A 16,834-nucleotide genomic window follows, 5' to 3' on the forward strand; every position below is an offset into this window, starting at 1 on the left:
TTTGAAGCATAATAAAATACAGTTCAAAGCGATAAAATACAGCTGTAAATTTTATAAAATTGTCTAGGATCTACGTTTCTATAAATCAGTTCGCTGATCAGTCACATGTTTACCTTCCCAGAACTACCGGGCACTCCGCGCGGTCAGATTCCCGATTAGTTGGAGGATAATTGATTAGCGGTGAACCGACCGGCGACTACTCGGGCTCGGCGATGTTAACTGATACTTCGATCTTGTTAACAGTTAACTGAACAATTTTGTGCCAACTCATCAACTTTTCAACTAATTGGACCGATAATCATTTAAGATGTCGAAATTAAATACGTAATAAAATTCGAAATTTCGACGGCGTTTAAGGCTAGCGAATTCCAAAATCCCTTTCGAGGTATTATACTAGTAGATACAGAACAACTGAAATGACTATAAAATTGTCAATAAACTCATTATTCGGGTTAAACGAAATGTTTCAGTGGAAATAAATCACGAATTATCACAATTATAAAATGGCATTGAGGCATGCGTGGTGTCTGTTCATAATTCACTTCGATTGGCTGAGTGATTATGGGGGCTATTTCTTAAACAGGGACTCGGCGAGGTTAAGAATGTCAATGCGAGGGAATTTATAGTCATACCGACGGTAAGCTGAGAAATGTGCGTAATCTGTGCGCGCAAGCCGTAATTGAAAACGTATGGTGACTTATTGACGGGTGGGTGCCGGGGGCGCGTTGCGTTCGAATTATTGGCAGATAAATATGTCATGACCTACGGAAGTAGATCGGCTTGATTGCCTAACGATTTGCAAGGTTGTCGAAGTTAAATTTGTAGTGAGTTACATTTTTCATTTTAGCTCTTGTAAAGGTTTTTTTTTTGGACTAAAGTGCAAAAATTAGAAAAAAAATATCTAATGACATTTGAGATGAAAATAACACATTTTTTATTATCATTAATGACAGGTTTAATCTGCATTAAATACGAATGTTACTCTGAGTTCAGTTCTATGAGATAGAGCACAGTCGAGGCCGCAGCCACGGTGCTCCTATTTATAAAGTAACGTTTAAAGGGCGGTACGGTGCGGTCGAGCGCGGGGTCAGGACGGATTCCATCAGGCGTGCTTTCCATGAAGGATTTTAATTACGTCGCTAGGGTGAACGACCTGAGTAAATGCGGTGCGCGAGATACTTTTGAACAAATAGTTTGGACTGCCCTCAAAGGTGCCAGCGAGCTGTTACTTCAAATAGTGAAGGTGAAATGTGTTTAACGCAGCTGTACGTGAGGTATGCGTCAAAAAATTCATAGGTGGTGCCAGAGGCAATCAATACACTGTTGCCATTATTTTAATTGGCGTTAAAAACGAGGTTAGCGAACCGTTAACATCATTTAGTCGTTTCTTACTCGCCTTAAAAATGGCACTTCTTACCAAATAGAGAGAGACCCAAATACATATTTGAGTTGAAAATTTGAATACCCGAAAACAAACTTCTGAATTTATGTCGATAAATTGAACTGGTTTATAACTGTATTTCGCAGTTTGCGAAATTCGATAGCCGCAAGGTACCGGTGTCAGTTTAATAAACATAATTTGCAGCGCGGGGCGTGGAATACCCGTGTATTTTCGGAGACGGAGTGGGCGCCGGAGCAGCTGACTCACCTGACACGCACTAATACGATACTTTACCTATAAACAACGCCGGTGCCACTAAACGAAAATTTTTATGGAAACTTGTTTGTGATTTCCGATTTTTTTTTCTACGTGCCAGGTTTTTAGAATGAAATGAGAAGATTTATATCTTTAATGGAGTTTAAACGCGCGCTATGTCTCCATCAATTAGCTTGTTTTGTAAATACAAGTCATAGTCGTAAAAATATTATTCAATTGCTAGGTTAGGTACGATTCTAAGTGACATTTAGAGTTACAGGCGTTATTGAAAAGCATAAAATGCTGCTTTTGCGAAAGTCAGTATCTTGTTAACGATCTCTAAGAAATTGCCTATAAAACTTATGATATATATTTTTAACATTTATTGTACAAAATAAAATTAAAACCCGTATAGCTATGCTGTATAGGTATAGCTGAAGCCGGGTGAACCGTGTGATCTGAGCTCACTGAGGAGAACGTGGCTGTTGAGAGTTTTATGCTCGGTAATGTGTTGGAAGTGGAGCGAGTTACAACGCTCGCAACGTGCTCAAATTGATTACAGGCAATACACGCGAATTCTAATAAAATCAGTAATGGAACGGTACCGGTGGCGTGCGTGGCCTAACGGCTCCGGCGAGCTCCCACGGCTGGCATTATGCAACCTGCTGGAGCGTCAACGCGCACAATACGAGTTATTGATCGCGATGGCGCGCGAAAAACACGCGGCACCGTAAGTGAAACCAGACGCGATCGTTCGCCTTGTCGCGATATATGGGACGCGACCGATCGAAGATCTATGCGTAATGCCCCTAAATTTTTATGATTTACGATTTGGTACATCAAATTTCACGTATTGGTTTTATTTGCTCAAGCAGATTAAAAATTCTTAACGTCCTACATAAGTATGATTGTAGCAAGGTAGTTATCACTGATATATTTGATAGAGGTTGTAAAAGCTAAAAGAAAGTTACAAGGCTAGATCAGAACACGCGAGCAAATACGTAAACGCTTTCGTAAAATTTAATCGTTTTTCATTAATAAAGAATTTCATTTTAAGATTTTTTCTCTAAGAAAAGATAGCACATTGCTTTTGGTGTAGGTACTGTGGCTCTTTTAAAACTTTGCGTAAATAAAAACAAATCTACAAAATTGCTGCACAAGAACCAGAGTGCAAGTTTTTATTACTATAGTTAGATACAAGTTCTCAAACTTTACTAAACAGATCAAGCTATCATGCGAGTCCAAAGCCAGTCGGAGCACAAATGTAAATAAAAAGTGCAGGAATGTAATGTCGATTTCATTTACATTAATTTATCCATAGAATACCAACATAACCCTATTAGCGCGATTTCTCACATACGTAATTGAACGGGAAATTCAACTTGTTGCGATTGATGTGAAACAAAGCTAACACAAGTGAATTGTTCGTAAGTGCCTGCTATGAACGCCAGTTTAACTACAGCGTTTGATTTAAAATGTCTGTTAAAAATATATAATTTCCATTGTAATAATCTCACACATTTGAAAAGCTCTCAAAATACTAATACAGTATTTTGAATAATTCTATTTATTTTATTACTAGTACAGTTTACGATAACGCCAAACATAAATCACACTGTTATGTGTTTACGACGGGTGTAATTAGAGACATTAAAATGTAAACATTTCGCCGAGTTGTAAAACATAACGGCAATTATGTGATCAGTGAACTCTTAGTTTGGTCGTAATGTTATTAGCGGTGACAGGCGGGCGGCGGGCGGCGGCGGCTGCAGCGGAATTCGGTTGCGGTGGGCACGCGCATGACCGCACTCCGAAACGCACGACCCGCAAATTAGCCAGGAACCTCTTACGTGCCCGTAAGATTACTTGCGGTGAAACAGTCCATAGTTCCATTACCTAGAATTAGTGTGTGACCCACTCCGCCGCGCTCCGCACCTATTCGGTGTGGTGCCGAGGAATGTCATTTGCAGCTCCGCTATTCCACACACCGCATGAATATGTGTTCATACTAAGCCATTTACGATACTCATTAGGTTTATTTGCATGCCGCGGTTGTGAATGATCTGTGGATACGGAAACAATGCCGATGATTGTATCTGCCGGTCGTATTTTCTGCATTGGTAGGTGCTCGGTTTACCGGGAACATGATAAACCGCCACCAAACAGTCGTTCCTATCACCGCATTAAATTATGAGCTGTCGACATGCATTTATATCCAGCCACCGTGTTCTTGACAAATGTTGCGTACGCTTAAGCGCTTATCTTATTTATTTATAACTCGAGTTTAAATTGGCCGCATTATGTCAAAAGTGCGCATGACGACGTCGATATTGATGGATGGATAGAATTTACAAACTTCATTGCGGGCGAAGATACAATTTTAATTCATGATTACGTAATTTACACAATTTAGAAAATATGTCTTACTTACCTCTACACGCTTAAGTAAAAAATATCGTCATATTTATTCTTGAATATTTCCTTTGTTTATTAATTTAAAAAAAACACGCGTTTGTAAGGTCGTGACAATAGTTGGGATCAAATGAACTAAGGGAGCGCGGTAACGAGCCGAGTGGGCGCTCTACGTAGATCCAATGCAAATCGAGTAGGTAGCGATTTGTGTTCGCATAAATCAAGGCGTGCTCACACCACCACAGCATTTCGTCAATTAACGTCAACCATATTGTGCGCGATAAAGACTAGCTAGCTCCACTTGATTTATATATGCAACTGTGATAGCCACCGCAGATAGCGTCAGTGCTTTCACAGCACCTATTAGAGTAAACTGAACTACTAAACGTACTGTACAGGAGCGCTAAAAAGTAAGTGCTTACTACTTGTGACGTATGGGCTTACACTACTCGTTACCCGAACAAACTATCCTTACCTAGAATTAAGACTAAACTATTTAAGCGTAATTGGTTTCCAATGGCGATCCGAGTTTTCAACAAATGGCCCAAACTATTTCAGAATCTAACGTATAATGAATTTTAGCACAAACTTCTGAGGTGGCTGCAGGAGCAGTGTTTCTATTCGGTGAAGGAGTATATGGAATTTGAACAGGCTTAATGCATATTCCAAATTATTGATTTCAAATACGTAATTATGACATTGACTGAATTTATAGATTTTATCCTGATATGTACAATTATGGTATTAATATAATTCTGTTTGAACGAGTTATAGTTTTATTCAGATTGTAATTATTTTTATTGATTGTATTGCACAGGCGGTTTAGAATAATGCGTGCATAATGTCCACCGATTTAGATGGCTTTATCTTGTTTGACATTCTCATGAATTTTTTAGTTTAATATATTATTATTACTATTGAATAAAATTGACATCCTAATAAAATTCTTCTCTAAATTATAACTGACATGTACACATTATTAATTATTATCATTATTATGAAATTAATTCTTAATATTGTATTCTTGATTATATAGGTCTAAATGTATGAATGATGTCAACTACCTACTTAGAATCTTTTGATACAAACTAGGGAGACCTTATCGTTAGCATGTGATGCATGTATGAAAAAATAATATTTGCATGACTTCAGTCTAAATGTATGAAACAAAAAATCCTATAACATCATACAGGTACCTAACTATAATGTACTACATTTACCGCAAATAATTTTCATTTCATTTCAAAAGATCGTTCGTTCATTCACATGGGTTTGAAGATGTACATCTTGTAAATGCAAAATAGTGTGAGTTTCTGTGTTTGTATGTTTGTCCGTCTTTCACGTCGAAACGGATATACGGATCGACGTGATTTTTGGCATAGAGATAGTTTATGGGCCAAGGAGTGACATCGGCTACTTTTTATCCCGGAAAATGCATCCCGAGGGAACAACGCGCGATAACCGAATTCCACGCGGGCGAAGCCGCAGGCAAAAGCTAGTAGATAAATAAATGTAAGGTTGCATGTTTGTTTATTACGGAACGCGTCATCTTGAGTTCAATAAATTACAGGTTTACTAATTTTTTTTATCCCGTTAACGGAAAAAGATTATAAAAACCGTGTCTACTGCAGCAGAAATCGCTTGTAGTTATTCCCTGATAAAAATACCACGAATGGGATGAACGTTCTCAATACTCATAAAAGCTCTTGAGTGGCCTCAGCGCTAACTAGATAGTGAATTACAGGGTAGAAATAATTCGCATAATAAACTGATGTCGGACTGAGCATTCATTAGATAGAATTCCTATAAAAAAGTTATCTTTTAGATTTTAATTTCAGAAAACTACGTAGTTACAAAACGCAATATCTTATATCGTTGTTGTTTACTAAAGGAATCAACCCATCTTATCATTATTTAATAATTGATGTAAATCACAAAGGCTTTTGTCGAGCTTGGTTCTTAAGTGTGACATGGTTATCTTCATGACACAATTAAGCCTCCAAGATAAACAATGGCTCTCGTTAATCAAAGTTTATTAGAAGAGCAAACTTACACGATATACTTAATAGTTTGTTTCGACCTAGGGCGGAACAGTCGCCTTAAATCACAGCTTAACGGTCCAAGCTATTATCTGTGTTTATCCTGGCGGCATAATCATGAACGGTTATCATCGATGCTTCCGATTAATTTCGCTTTGTACATATATCAGTTATGGCCATATATGACTCGGGTTTAGAGCGGATGCGCCGCGGGACTGCGGGGTAATATCTCGCAGTAGTGATCGCCGGTTAAGGGGTCTTCGACAATACGCAATTAATGAATCGTCCGCGGGCCGTCTCGTCTTGCGTAACGAGCTTCTGGGGGCACTTGTTATCGCTAATGAGCAAGTTGGCCGGATTGTCGCGCGGCGAAGGACGGCGTGGCCAACCGACGCCGACCGCGTCTCGCGGTAACTGTACCGAATAATCCTCGTCTCGTAGCGTCAATATTTTCAATTTACAATTTATCTGTAGCGCAGCAAATTGAATTTGTAAATCATAAATAAATTAAAATCGATCGCTCAATAATCTTGTTTAGACAGTTAGATTCTGTTGCAGTAAGCGATTTTGAGGTGCTAATACAGGTGTCTTAATTTTATATTTATGGGATAATATTATGTCATTAAACTTTTACAAATAGTAGCAGCGAAGCTCAGAGCCCGCACTTTTTCTATCGGAACTTACCACCTGTTTTGTGATCGCTTGCAGAGATAATTCTTTTCACGTTCCTGTCGGAAAATACTGGCTTCATTACAGCGTATGAACGTCTTCCTCGATAATAAGTATAACATTAATGATGATCGCTGGCCAGGATATGAGATACCAGAGATAACCTAACTGTATGACATGCGTTTATTGGATGCACAATTACAAATAAGAGAAGGCAAGGAAAATATTTAATTTTAAAAATAGCTCAAAATTTAAAAAAAAACTGGCCGTATCCAGGGAATAAGATAATTGTACCCCCTTATAGTAAAAAGGCTTTCAAAATCGAATAACGGTTTTCTCATCTCTTAGCGGTATAACAATGCAGTGTGAGCGCACGGAAGACGTCCCCGGTTAGTTAGTGCGTCGGGAGGTGTTCCCGGGTCGGGTTGGGGGCCGTGCTATCTAATCGGGCGTCGCCTCGTCGCCGGTGGGCGGCGATCGGGATAAAGCGCCACTGCCGCGCCCACACGCCAATTATGTGGGAAGAAGTTACGATTGCCCGCACGATACCGCGACTAAGGCAAACGGACCCACATAGAACCGATCGCGCGCATTAATCGGTAACTATTGACAATGTACTCCAATCAATGCTATCGGATAAATATTAAATGCAGACACGGAATCGTCTACCCGCGGACGGAGGTGGCGGATTATTGCTAAAGATATTCTTATGTTACCGGGCGTTGTAATACGGTGCGCTAGATGGTTTGTTCAGCTAGGTGGGCGCTACGCCACGTCTCGTTACAAACATGACAAATGACGTTTCTTTGCCCACTTCTTGTTTGACATCTATTCAACTAAATAATATTTCAACGCGAAGCAAATGTAAATTTTAATTATATTTAAAGTATGTCTGTCAATTAAAATAAATAAAAAAATACTTTATTTCAGACCAACAAGTCTATATTTTTTTAGTAGAATGAAGATACGAAAACTGATACGTTAAAAACTTGTTCAAAAGATTTTGTTGCCATTTAAACGTAAAGCTAATTTGCATTACACAAAACCTCATAAATTACTTTAGTGGTGGTTGAAATATATTGTGATTGCTACATTTAAAGTGGAAGCTACGTAAACACGATCTAATTTCGTTCGTCTGGGTGATGCACCGGAGTCGAAGGACGTAATTACGCATAATAAATACGGTTCGCACGCGAACAGGAACTGCCCGCGCTCCGTGGCGGCATGCCATCACATTTTTGCAATTACGCAATGCATCCTGCAATCGATCACAGCTTGAACATACAGATACCAGGAAAATAAGAAAATAATAGCAAATTTTATAACTTAAATTAGGATTGCCAAAATTGTTTACATAAAGGCGTGTTTTCTTTTTACAAACTTTTATTTAACTTGCAACGTTCATACTAGTATGTCGGTACTTTGCAAGTCGTGGTTTCATAATTTGCGAACTATTATTCGATCACTTCCTGGTATCCAATTGAGCTGATATTAGGCACACTCATGTAAATTAAATCACAAAATAGTGTAGGTAGAGGAACTCTGGTGGACCAGCGAGGGTCGTCTCCACAGGACGGAATGTTTCAACGCTTAATGGTATCGACTTGAAAGTTGGTTCATTGGTTGTTGGTTCGTTGGTTTATTGTTGGTCCATTTAAATATTTTTCTACCAGTCTGAAGTCCGTGCCTCAGCACGAGCCAGCAGAAGTGATTGAAGCCCAATATACCTACTCGTATAGTTGTAGGTGAGGCACCGACTTAATCAGACTGGTAGAAAATTATTTTCATGGTTTTTTGTAGTCGGTTCTATTTTTTGTTATAAAATTTTTCTTGATTATGTTGTACGGTACACTAACTTACTCGTAGTTTGAAGAGATTGCTTTACTATTAATAATCAATTTTAAATTAGTTTTTTTTCTATATTTTGCAATATTAAGACATATTAACATTCTATTGGTCAATTCCACCTACATTATACTTTACAGTTAGATCAACCAGTTAGAAGTCTAACCAGTTACAAGTGTATTTAATAAAGTTCAACTTAATGGTTAAAGTCTCTCGTCTTCTCTTAATTGATAGTTTACTACAACGTGCTGCGAATTATTGGTCGGGTGTTGATCCTAAGGAAGCTCGTCATTAAAAAGTCTATTATAGATGAGACGTCGTGCAGCTTGAAAAAGAATACTCTTTTTGTATCGCATCAGGTGGGTGCATGATCATGATCATTGAGTGAATAGGTAGTAGAGTTTAGTGTATTCCAAAAGAGCAAAAAGTAGCGTTCAATGGAAGAATGGTAATGCCATAATGCAGAATGATTGGCTTGCTTTATTAGATGAATTGTTTTGCAATTTCTTCAGAACTCACCGGCCATGTTTAAGGGGTCAATTACTGATCCGAGTGAATTACAAAAAAGCAGGCTTTCATAATGAAAAGGTGGTGTTCGTGTAAGGGTGCAATCATAGAGCAATAATGTCGGGGTTCCTCGATTAGTATCACGCGCAATGACCACGCAGGGCGCAGTGGCCGCGCGCCGCACTCGTCTACGTGCATTGCTTGGACCTGTTTCCACACGCATCGCTGCCTCCCCGCAGGTCCCGGCCGCGCATCAATTATAACATCATTGCTACACGGCACGACCAATCACAACTTAACAACCTGTGACGTCATGTAATCAGGTGATAATCGTCCACAGAATGCAATTTAAATGCTCACTGCGAGCGCAAACAAAATAATATTAACAGGAATTTGCAACATTAAAACTTCGTTAACCGTCGCGAACCCCAGGCGGGGTATGACCATTACAAAAAGCAATTGTAAAGAATATGGCAAAGAGAAATAAAAAAAAAGTTTCATCTTTTAGTTACCCCAGGAAAGTGTACAGAGTAATGACAGAAGGGCGGTTCAGAGTTATTACTGTAATGTCAGGTTGCTGCGTTCGCTAGCGTTACATGGCATTTCTCTTCAGCGTCAGCAAAATACTAAAAAATAACACAAATAACCGGCTTGCCGCAAACTCTATTAGATTTTCAACTTACTTTTTGTAGAGGTTGTTGTCGCCTAACTCGATCTCGATGCGGACGTGAGAGAATAGTAAATCGTATTTTGCAATAGACTTGACAGAAGCAATCACGCAGCGATTTCCTATTAAACTTAATAAAATACTGGTGAATGAAATACATGATAACAATTTATACCTGCCACTGATAGTAACATGATTTTTTTTACTCAGAATAATGTCTCGTGAAATATGAGTGTGCGTGAAAGAATCCATTATTTCTTTACCTACTACTTGCTCATTAACGTTCAGTAGCCTCGCGGTTTCGCAAACTACAGCGGTGTAGAAAGGAAGAGTGCAGGTGTCAAAGCGCAGAGTCGCGACAGAGAAAGCGCATCGCTATATCACGAAAGGGAACTTCAAATCCACACAAGATAAATCAACTTCACTGTAAGTTACCTAACTGGATCTAAGATAGTATACCAACGATGAGGAACTAGTTAGGGCACTTTCTTAACGACGCGAACCATGTTTTTTAATTTCGAGTAAAATGGAAGTAAACAGCCTGCTCAGCAGAGTATACCGAGAGCTTAGTTTAAATAGTTGCAGTTTGCAATTGGAATGTCAGAGCCGGTGTTTCCTGCGCGCCGCGGGTGCCTTGCGGCGTGATCGGATTTCCCGTTTGCGATTATTACCTTTCTTTATTTCACGGGGCGGTTCGTTACCGTCGGTATCGGTGTGTAACGGTGCTCTGTGGGCACAGGCATTTGCATGGTGAGCCCATTATGGCGACCGGCGGGTGGAAGTTATTAAAATACGTTTAAGATCGTACCGCATTCGGCGGGGGCGATAAAGAGTAGACATTGCGGAGTCGTGAGCTCGCTTCGAGCTTTATTGCGTTGGGGATGCGATCGGTTCTGCGGGCAAGTGCGATCCAAACGTAAACAAAGAACAGATTGAGGTGTTCCGCGTGCGGCGGCCACGCCGCACCTGACGGACCGCCACTATCTCGTTAGCCGACCATTGTTCCGACGCGGGCGCCGCCGTCGACACCCACTTGTAATTGGCTTAGCGAAATGTTGCACTGTTGTCATTGCCAAGCTATTTTTTTTTAACTGCTAATTGAAACAGACTTATGTATGATGTAATACAATTAAATTTGCAACACGAAGAGTTCACTTCATCAATTCAAGGACATGTTAAAGAAAGTAGGGTCGGCTGCAAGTGATCCGCAAAATTGCGTGACAGGCATTTCAGTGAATATTATCATTCTATGTAAGCACTATGCTAAAACACTTATTCGGCTCGTAGTGACCGTTATACGAAGCACGCACACCGCTTGCATCAATGGCGCATTTTTCCTCAGCGAAACTTCTCGCGCTATTACCATTCAAGGTTAACCCGGTCAGTGTATCGCTTTGTTTACACAATTGCCAGTATGTCCGACACGGAAAATGTCACACCCATGCACTCGGCAACAACGTCACCATTAAGATAGATTATTATAATAATGTCATGTATGTTAATTAAGTTCTAACTAGTAAAAGATAGCCAACCGGTCATCAAGGCGTTTAAGGGCAGGTATATTTAATGTCATCTAGTTCCTGGCTCTGAGCATAAACGTAGATTAACGTGCCGTCCTCCAACGCCTCTTCTGACTCAAAATCTAGATAGCGACATGCGTGTCCGGGCTCTATAATGCAGTCGGCTCATGGGCAAATCTTAACTATTAAATCAATAAACTAACAAACTTAATTGAATACGTCCTTATTTCGATAGAAGTTGATCTCTAGCCTACGTGTTAATTGGCAAATATTAACACTCGACAAGTACTTACTCAAATTCTTATGACAGATGTAAATTATTATGTTTATTAAATGTATTCGTATTTTTAGCTTGTGACAGTAACTAATGTGTATGTTGTTCATTGCAGGTACGACTGACGGCCGAGGCGTCAACAAGGTAATTAAAAAATAACGGAGTTTTATCAGGCGTCGACCGTTTTAATTGAACAATGAGTGATGTGGCTCTATCCATCTGGTCTAGTCGAAGCAATTTGGCATCTGAACGATCAAAAGAGTTGAAAGTTTGATATAATTATTTTCGAATGTCAGTTTAATTACTCGACGTATGTTTAAATAAATCAATATTCGTAGCCAACTAGAGTTGTTCCCACGGTTGGTAAATATAGTTGGCGATATGTTAATAGGTACGAAATAAAGTATTATAATGAGCAGAACGTATAATGAGTTGTTTGGTAGTGCCATTTCTGCCAAATAACTGAACTACTTTGAACCGTAAAACAAAAGCAAAGCTCGGTCGCTCAGGTATTTTCTGACTGACGTGAAACTTCTTATCGGTAACATTGAAAAAGTGGAATTATTTGGAGCAACGTGAACGGGACATGTGCCCATTAATATCGAAAGTATACCACACCACATCCGCGAGTGTGGAGCGCGGCGGCATGTGCTGAACTGGTGTACGAAGTTGCTAACCTGTAGCACCGCTTACACCAGTTTAGTCGCAACTGGTCGCGCTACAAACGAGCTTTTTAATAAGCCTTTCAGCTCGAGTAATCATACGTCCCCTTAATATCGTACCATTTACAGCTAAACAGCTCAATAATGCCACATAATCATATCAGAGTCACAGTTAAGTTAATACAGACAGACAGAATGTATTTTCAAACCATTTTTTTTTAAACCGAGTCGCGTGTTATGGAAAACAGTATTATGAAGGAAGGCAATTTGTAAATTATTATTTTAAATTTCGGTCCGAAAAGCTCTCATTCAGAATTTCAATGTGGAAACTGACTACGTTTAACACTGATTAAATTGCCACATTTAGCCAATAACCGCATTTATGTCCTGCACTAATTTCTGGGGGCTGGCTTGCATACTTATTCGGGAGTCTTAATAGCGCTTGGCTACTATTCTATGATCACACGAGTCAACAGCACATTCAACGTTTTACCATATAACTTAACAGGCCATAGTTGGGTTTCCATAGTAAGTCGGACCTTACATCAAAAATGGGTTGAGGTTTTTTTTGTGAGTACCTCTTATAGTGAAGAATATTTATACCGACTATGAATGAGCTAATTTTTGACAGGAAGTACCGTCTGGAAAATTTTGTGATATTTAAGTAGTATAGGCCAATATATATATGGTCTATTCTGAGAAAAAAATCTAGAGGAGTCACTTCACAACCACATAAAAAATTGTGACTTGTCTATTTTTTTTTTAATATGATAACTAGTAATCCATCATTTGAAAACTGGAAGCAAATCGCTTGAATACATCCCGAAAAAGAAATACATTAAGGGGCTGTTTCACCATCCATTGATTAGCGTTAACCAACGGTTAAATGTGATGCCGTCTCCGTCTATTCGAACAAAACAAATAGAGACGGCATCACACCTAACCGCCAGTTAACACTAATCAATGGATGGTGAAACAGCTAACACTCCCAAAAAAAAATCAAGCCTATTTCATGTAAGGGCCGACTTACTATGGAACCCCGACTATGTCCTTTATGACCATGAAACGAAAGTCTCAAAAGGGTAGGGAAACAAAATTCAAGCACAACATTGCACCGGGCGAGGCGTAAAGACATTGACAGAGAGATATGTGTCACGATACATAAACAAACACGTCAGGGAGCGCGCTTAATTTTTGAAGGCAGTTTGAGCGTCGATAAAGCTCGCGTGTGTTTTCGCGCGCCCAATACGAGCAGCCGTCATGCCATCCGTACATTTTAACGAGAGCGCGATCCCCCGCGCCGATAGCGACAGCCTAATGAAAACCCTTCTGAATAATGCATTAATACCAGCGTTAAATCGTGAGCACCACCAATCGTCGTGGCGACGAGAAAATACGAGATGCAAATTTCAGTCAACACCGACGCCGATAAGCTTCCGGAGGTAATCCAAGAAATCCAGTCCGTACACAGGCCTTTTGCTTGTTCAAAATTGAATTAATACAGTCCGCAATGCCGCTGGGTTGTCAATGCATAAAATGGTAAACGTATTTTAGATTTATCATAAGGCGTTCACCCAGGTTATGCGGTCTGGTAGGGAGTTGATTTATGTTGTAAAGCAGGTGCGGTGCCTTATAAATACGTAATGGCATCGATGAAAAATGAGTTGAGCGTTGAAAGAGGATTGGCGAAGAAGTGACGTCGGCAGGGCGGGCGCGGTTGGCCGTTGTGCTCTAACGCGGCGTCGTGCCGCGCCTCACGCTCGACCCTCGCTCACCTTCCCTATTGAAATGTCAGTGCGCGGACCGGTGACGAGACAATCGTAAAATACAATGTTAAGGTCACATCATGACTTCAATAAACAATTCTTAACATGGGAAACGTGACGTCGTCGCCGCGTAAGCGGAACCCCCTGTAAGTGTGCCAACCGTGTTCAAACCTACGATGCGACACGATTGCGAATCTTGCTTTATCAATATGGATCCCATATAACCTTTAGATTTTACTCTGTGAAGGTAAATATGCAAATTTCGTTCAAAAGAAAACAAAACAAACCGCTAAGTTGAAAGCCCAGGCAATAGTTTTGAAGATGAGCTAAGTAGTGAAAGCACTTGTGTTAAATAACAATGAAAAGAAAGTACTCTTCCTAATGCTCTTACATTTTTATGATTGAGTAACGATAACAGTTCAATAGTCTTTTGTTTCTCAAACGCACTTAAACAAATGACTATCGATAATGGAATCAGAAGCATAAATACAAAACGATGTAATATAAAGCGAAAACATGTAGAGAGCAAGGGTCGGGGCAGCCCGGGGCAAGACTGGCCACAGCCACACTACCGTTCCCGCGTTCCACATACGGTGCCTCGCGATTGGGGTCGCCGGTCGCCGTGCTTGCCCGCTTGCAATCGTCGCGAACAATTGTTGCCTCTTACAAACTAACGATAAACATACACTTCCTTAAGTGTATGTTACTTGCTAGTTTGTGCTCCGAGAATGTAGTTTTCTGTTCTCGATTACATTTTACGATTAGCAGTACATTAATTAGTATAAAGATCATTGGAACCTATCATCACTTTGATTGAGAGTAGTAGAATGAGGAAAGGTTCATTGTATCATTATATTGTGTCACTTAAAAGCATAATGCACCGATCGAATTACAGCGTGAAATTCAAAAAATAAGTAGAGTAAAATTTAATAACGCCTTTGGATAAATGCCAGCCGATCTACTACCCCAGAATAATTTATCATCGCAATTTGTATGTCAACAGGACACGGGGCAGAGCGCAAACATAGCGGGGTTTTACTTTCTTGTAGTGGCCTCAAGAAACTAGTTAAGAGAAAGTAGGATTAGTGTCTTCTGCGTCTTTATCGTTATATAACATGACTGGGGATAAGTTAAACTATGTTATCAGTGCACCAGCCAGTACAGAAAGTGCAGTAAATCAACAACAATAACTATTTATCAAGCACGAGAAATGCCAAGGACGCAGAAGCAAATTGCCTATAAAATAGTTGTGTGACACACAAATGCCGGTAAAGAATACCCGTCAGAGTGAAACAAATTCGCGCCTACAGACGTCCAATTAGGACCGGCGGTATCGTGCGTATCCACCGTCCCACGTGTGTAGAAAATAGGCACTTACTCATAAATATTTATGGGGAGCACAAAGCCGTCTTTGTACACTTCCACATTCGCTCGGAATTATAATGGCTGTCACAGTAGGATTCTGAACAAGAGCCGAGACGGCTCGCATTAGGGAGAATAAAAGATTCTAGCAACGGTTTCACTTAGCAACCGACGGCGAGGAGCTTGAATAGAAATGACATAGAAAGAACTTCGCCAACCAAATTCTTCGGGAGAAAATTTCGAAAAGGCCGAAGACAATTCAAGATTTACTTTCATGTAAGAATCGACGGTCATTTATGGAGGCGGTTAGTATTTATTAGTTGGTCAGTTAGTTTTAGTCTGCGGTTTCTTTCCGAAGAGTAGTTTCTCGGAGGAAATTGAATGGTAGTGAATGAAGATGATCTATTCGAGGACGGTGGGAAGAGGCATTTCCAGTTGCGGTGGTACGGACGCGCCGACGCAGGCAGTGCGTGTCGGACGGTAGCAGTACAGTTATAGCCAGGCTGGAGGAAGGCGGTCACTGCTTCCGCGGGACAGGCTCTGATCTGTCAATTAGAACCTCATAACCTTGTTCCCATCACCGACCACCATGCTTTAACAACAATCACAATCTTTTCTCAACAATGAATGTACGAATCCCAAGTAAGTAGCATTCTTTTATTTTACAGAACGAGGCGTGTGCTTGGTTACAATGTTAAATTACAAGGTCGAGAATAAGTAATAAAAGAAAGTGATGCTCAAGAAAAGCATTTCGGTCAATGGTTGGCTACGGTGTAATTCAATAGCTGAGTATCCTGAATCGGATTTCACGGTCTGCGGTGGCGATAGCTAGCAGTACTTGGTACTTTTTTCATCTTAATTTTATTGTCTTACTGAAATAAAGCTACACAGTTATATGAGGCCTACCTAATTGTGAAGATTTATTGCTTTGCTTGTTGGTTGTTCGCTTGGCTCTTGTTAGTAATAAATTTATCAGCAAACGAGAGACGAATTATTGAGCGTTTTTGATGTATCAACAATGACTTTCTGTGATATTATAACATATGATCGAGAAAATTGCATCAAAGTATTTAAGTAACAATTTTGGTTTAAAACTATGCATTTCAATAGTTAGTTAGGTAGTTGCTTACCTTGTAATTTTCTCTCTGTGTACCTGTTTTTTATGTATCGCTTACTATTTCTGGTGTACAATAAAGAGTCATTGTATTGTTAATTTTCAGTTTCAAAACCAATAGCAGAATTACGGTATGGGAATTTCACATAATGCGTAGATACGCTGTACTTTTCTTATCAGTATGTATTACGGGTAGATCATTGTCAACAGTCATTGTAAGCAATTGAAAAGTTCTTTAAAATTAGAGTGGCTCGAGACTAAATCACGTTTTCTGTCACTGTGAAATCTCTCAATAGCGACGCTGTCCGGCGAAACGGTCGCGGTAAAAGGCGCGTGGCATCACGTAGTATAGATTAGTCTA

At 39.9% G+C, this 16,834-nt stretch overlaps 2 protein-coding genes across 4 annotated transcripts in view; one reads left to right on the forward strand and one right to left on the reverse strand.

Moving 5' to 3' along the window:
• Positions 1-16,834, reverse strand: part of Atg16 (Autophagy-related 16) — a 204,906-nt gene that overhangs the window by 113,908 nt on the left and 74,164 nt on the right. The gene's annotated exons all lie outside the window — the stretch shown is intronic.
• neo (ZP and PAN domain-containing protein neyo) overlaps positions 1-16,834 on the forward strand; it is a 69,068-nt gene that overhangs the window by 5,276 nt on the left and 46,958 nt on the right. The window contains exon 2 of the mRNA XM_074096304.1: positions 11,685-11,713. The gene's annotated coding sequence lies outside the window, so the exon portion shown is untranslated. The remainder of the gene's footprint in view (positions 1-11,684; positions 11,714-16,834) is intronic.

This window comes from Choristoneura fumiferana, chromosome 13 (genome assembly GCF_025370935.1).
Source record: "Choristoneura fumiferana chromosome 13, NRCan_CFum_1, whole genome shotgun sequence".
Classification (NCBI taxonomy): Eukaryota; Metazoa; Arthropoda; class Insecta; order Lepidoptera; family Tortricidae; genus Choristoneura; species Choristoneura fumiferana.